This window comes from Taudactylus pleione, unplaced genomic scaffold (genome assembly GCF_031769625.1).
Source record: "Taudactylus pleione unplaced genomic scaffold, aTauple2 ptg003302l, whole genome shotgun sequence".
NCBI lineage: Eukaryota > Metazoa > Chordata > Amphibia > Anura > Myobatrachidae > Taudactylus > Taudactylus pleione.
Window position 1 is genome coordinate 57,373 of NW_028287657.1, and position 6,000 is coordinate 63,372.

The window sequence follows — 6,000 nt, forward strand, 5'->3', positions numbered from 1 at the left end:
CCTGCTGCAGGAATATGTCCTTCGGCCCTGTATATTGCTGCTGCTTTTTACCCTGCCTTTTTTTTCTTCTTTGGGGAGGTGCGGTCCCCGATCTGACTGATGTTGAGGAATATCAGGCTCTTGGGTGGGAGTCTATATATAGGAAAAAATGGAGAAACAATATTATGTCATGTTTTAATCCATTTTATACTATTTTTATAGTTTCCAAACACCGTGGAGGAGGGGACCAGCATCGCGGAAGATTTTGAACAACGTTGGAATTTCCCTAACTGCGGAGGAGCCATCGATGGGAAACACATCCGCATCAACCCACCTGCCAACACCGGATCATATTACTACAACTATAAAGGCTTCTTCAGCATCGTTCTCATGGCAGTAGTGAATGCTAACTACGATTTTTTGTTTGTGGATGTTGGCAAGAATGGCCCTGCTTCAGATGGTGGGTCCCTCAAACAGACGGCATTCTACCAGAGACTCACCAATAAAACCCTCAACTTGCCGTCAGTGGACGAGACAAAGCACGGCCTAAATTACGTTTTCTTTGCAGACGAGGCTTTTGCATTACATGAACATTTGATGAAGCCATTTGCACAGAGGGGCCTGACCAGAGAGAAGAGGATCTACAACTATTGTCTGTCCCGGGCATGGCGCATTGTGGAAAATGCGTTTGGAATACTGAGTAACCGGTTTTGCATTTTCTACACCACCATAAACCTACGTAATGACAACAGACTGGGTCGTGATGGCGTGCTGTGTGCTGCATAATTTTTTGAGAAGAAACGGGGGACCGGTCACAGCTAGACCAGAAGATGCTGGACCTCTGGAGGAGATTTCCCAGGTTACATCAGTGTCTGCACCTCCAATGCACACAACATCAACAGCATGTGCCAAAGAAGTGAGGGAGGAGTATATGGCCTATTTCAACGGACCAGGTGTGGTGCCATGGCAGGGTGTATAATACATGACCCAGCTACCGCAAGCCTCATATAAGTGGGCGATGGCTGGGTCATGCATTTACAGGGGGACAGTGGGTGGCTCACATTGGGGGATAGGGTGTATAATGCATGACCCAGCCACCGCAAGCCTCATATAAGCGGGCGATGGCTGGGTCAAGCATTTATAGGGGGACAGTGGGTGGCTCACATTGGGGGATAGGGTGTATAATGCATGACCCAGCCACCGCAAGCCTCATATAAGTGGGCGGTGGCTGGGTCATGCATTTACAGGGGGACAGTGGGTGGCTCACATTGGGGGATAGGGTGTATAATGCATGACCCAGCCACCGCACGCCTCATATAAGCGGGCGATGGCTGGGTCATGCATTTATAGGGGGACAGTGGGTGGCTCACATTGGGGGATAGGGTGTATAATGCATGACCCAGCCACCGCACGCCTCATATAAGCGGGATAGGGTGTATAATGCATGACCCAGCCACCGCACGCCTCATATAAGCGGGCGATGGCTGGGTCAAGCATTTATAGGGGGACAGTGGGTGGCTCACATTGGTGGGCAGTGGGTAGGTGGGTGGTTCACATTGGGGGACAGAGTGTATAATGCATGGCCCAGCCAGATTGGAAAATCTGCCCTACCGCACAGCAGATCTGAAGATGCGATGTACGACCAGCGGGTACGCGCATCGGCATCGTGAGTGGAAACTCGTGATTTGGCCATATTTTACACGATTCGTCGGAATCGGCCAAATCATGTAAAAAAATTGCCAAGTGTGTAGGCACCTTGAGTGTCAGGAGAGATGCTGTGCGTGAGACAGGTCACACTTGCCGCATATGCTGCACGGCTGCCCAATCTGCGTCCATGTTACCGATGTTTACGCTGGTGCACGACGTCGGAGGGATATAAGGCAGCCGTGGGCGTTCCTATACTCAGGTAAACTTTGGAAATATTAGCATATTTTCGTTATTGCAAACTGTGTGAAATGGCAGCTGTGATTGCGGTAACGTACAGCTGTGATTGCGGTAACGTACAGCTGTGATTGCGGTAACGTACAGCTGTGAATCAGGCCCTATGTTTCCAGGTACTACGCAGCCTAAATGTATCATGTAATAAATGTATCATGTAATAATCAGATTCAACTCCTGGCCAGTGTTTTACAGCACAGAGTAATGACGGGATATGAAAGAACCAAGGTATAAGATTGGCTATAGTTACTATAGAAACAGGACGGTTATCTTGTCAAGTGGGCGATGTGTGACTTGTGATGGACACCTCTCTTGCTTTCTCACTATATATAATATATGTATATATATATATATATATATATATACCAATCCTCCAACATGCGGCACACCAAGCATACAAGAACGACACTGGACTCACCGGCTATAATAGTCAACGTTTCAATAAACATCATTTTCATCAGGACAAGTGTATGTAACAATATCTTACCTTATATACAAACAGACACTTAGTAACAAACAGCGAAGCATGACCGGTGGTGGGACCACACACCCGGCCGACTCATAGGCACTTCACTCTGTGTACCATCACCATGGAAACAATAAAAACAACAACAGACTACACATAGATACACGTTGGGTATGATATCCCGGCCCTGAACCCTCCTAATATTCCACCCCTAACCCTCCCTTAGTGATGCCTAACCCTAATCTCCCCCCGAGGGTGCTTAACCCTAACTCACCCTCCCCGCAGCCTAACCCAAACCCTACGGGGGGGGGTGCCTAATCCGGTATACGTTTAGGAAGCCAGCGGACGGAATGCCGACCGCCGGCTTTCAGACAATTTAATAACGACGAGGGATGAATGACAGGCGTCTAAATCTAGATGCCTGTCATTTTACTGATGCTGGGAGACCGGCGCCCGGCATCCCGATCGAGCAGATGCCGGGCGCCATAGCGGACAGCCGCAGAGGGGGGAGGGTTAGGTTTAGGGCTCCCGGGGGGGATTTAGGCTAGGGGGAGGGAGGGTTAGTCACCCTCGGGGGGAGGTTAGGGTTAGGCACCCCCCCTGGGGGACTTAGGTTTAGACGGCGGGGAAGGGGGGCATTAGGTTTAAGCACTTAGAGGGGGGATTAGGGTTAGGCATAGGGGGGGGGAGGTTAGGGTTAGGCACCCTAAAGGAGGGTTAGGGGGAAAGATAGGTTAGTTGATACTTACCTAGGGACGATCGGGATTTCCTCCTCTGTCGGCCAGCCGCTGTCGGGATTTGAACCGCCGACCAGGGGTCCAGTGGTAATTCATACCGATTCCCCTAAACCTAACCCACCCCATCCCCGCGCTAACACTAAAAGTAAGCGGATACTTACCTACAGGATACCGGTGGCCGATGCCAGTATCTTCAACCTGTTCATGATTTCGGTGTCATGATTTAGACGGCGGGCATCCCGTCCTCTGGCATTTTGACTAATATATATATATATATATATATAATGAAGTGCCAAAGCCAGTCATGGGATAGATGCTTAGTTTCGTGTAGGACAACATCTAGCCCGGCGAAGTGCAGCAACTCAACGTGGCATCGACTCCACTAGTGGATGGAAGACCTATATTGACCCATGCCATCTGGATAGTGTAGGTCCAGAATCCTGGGTGCAAATGGACCTCTCCACCACATCCCATAAATTCTTGATTAGGTTCATGTTGGGCGAACGTGGTGGCCACACCATTCGTTAGAACTCTCCAGAATGCTCCTCAAACCAATTCTGGACAACCTGAGAACGATGACACGGTGCATTAACCTGCTGGAATATTCCATCGTTGTGAAGATACATGAAGTCCAGTGTTCTCCCCAGGCTGTTTGTTGCGGTCGCAACATCCGGGAAGAAATAGCTACTGCCTGGCACTTACCCCCGCCCCAATGCACAGCGTCCCCTGTCACCCTCAACGTGTCCTTGGTGCCACGGACACAGCTGCCACGGATGTGATGCCGAGCTGTGCCGACATCACATGTCCTTCACATCAGAGGCTCCTTGTCCGCCGGCAATCAGGACACATTAGTTAGGGTTCCGGACGACGGGTCGCAGCGCATTGAGGCGGGGGGGAGAGTTACAGGGCAGGGGACGTGGCATTGGGGCGGGGGGAAGTGCCGGGCAGGGGACGCGACATTGGGGTGGGGGGAGAGTTACAGGGCAGGGGACGTGGCATCGGGGCGGGGGGAGAGTTACAGGGCAGGGGACGCGGCTTCGGGGCGGGAGGAAGTGCCAGGCAGGGGACGCGAAATTGGGGTGGGGGGGGGGGGGGAGTGCTGGGTTGTCCATCACAGTGCAGGGGTGGTGTCAGGCTGGAAGGCAGAGATCCATCCTCCTGTATAAAAGCACGGGCGTATTGTTCAGACGGGAACAGTCGTCTGAACACATTAAAGAGAGTAGTCCTGCGTCCACTCTCTCTGTTTAGGAGCTGAAAAAAATAATCTGCGGGGCCAGTAACTGTGGAGCTGTACGAAATAAATTCTGTAGTGCCAGCAGCACTTCTGCTCCCATATGCCATGGAAGCTAAAGAGCGCTGTACTACCTTGCTGGATGTGCGTCTGTTACCTCCTGCTTTGAATGTGGATGTGATTTGAGCCAGTGTCGCTTGTCTATTACCACGGACAGTTCTGGGCATATGCTGCTGGTTACGATCATTAAGAACCTATGGTTGGCCACTCCGCTGTCCACGGTGGGTTATAATGCCTTCCATGAGGTATTCCTGGTACACACGTGGCAACGTAGATCGAGAAATGTTGAATATCCGCACAACTTCGGAAATGGAATGTCCCATCCGTCGGCCACCCAGTATCATGCCCCGTTTGAACTCTGATAATTCACGTCGCCACGCCACGAGCAGCCTAGCCGGTGTCCAAGCTGTCTCACAAGATGTCAGATTACAACTGATGCAGGTCTGGGCATTTCCAGCTGTTACAATATGGCGGCACCACCTACCATTACCTTTACATACTGCTATCACATATATATATATTTTCTGTTTTTATTTATTTAAGCAATGTGGCTACAAGCCACTTGCACCCCAAATCTGGGAGTGGCGAGTGCAGTGGATTTTTTACTTTGTTTATTTGGTTAGTTTCTAATTAGCCTTTTTGTGATCACAGCTTCCTCATGCGCCCCTGTGCAACCTCATTTATACTAACCTGTGTCAGCTGCCTTTTTGGTAATATGATAGAAGCTATGTTTGGTGACTGTCTTGCCTTGAAAAGCCATAAGTTAGTCGGCAGGTGAGCTTTCAGCCAGGTAACATTTGTCATTTATTCAGTTTAAACTCTGTGACAGCAGCTACCAGGTTCCCATAAGTATGACGGATAGTGTAGGACCTGCAGAGAGATGGGGTCCAGTGATGTGGGCTGCAGGCTTATATGCATTGATCAATCCATGAACCAAAACCCCATTATTTATGTATTACTGAGAGTGATTTAACAATGGTGAGTGCTGAGTTTTCTGTTTTTATCTATCTATCTATCTATCTATATATATATATATATATATATATATATATATATACATACACATATACATACACACACACACACACACTGACTTGCAAGTACATAATGAGGATAAGCAGGGCTTTGCAACGTTTCGATTTATTCAGCCGTCATCTGCCTGATTATCCTCATTATGTACTTGCAAGTCCTGGAGTGCCACCGTTAAAGAAGTCAGTGTGTGTATCTATCTTGGTTGTTCACCTAGGCCCGGTCTTTTGGAAGGGTGAGTGCCAGTTCTGTGACTATGTGTGTATATATATATATATATATATATATATATATATCTCGAAGGTTGCATGGAGATATACTGAGGTATACATCATCCTATAACACCTGGCATGGGGCTATACTGAGTATACTGAGGTATACATCACCCTATAACACCTGGAATGGAGATATACTGAGGTATACATCACCCTATAACACCTGCCATGGAGCTATACTGAGGTATACATCACCCAATAACACCTGGCATGGAGATATACTGAGGTATACATCACCCTATAACACCTGGCATGGAGATATACTGAGGTATATATCACCCTATA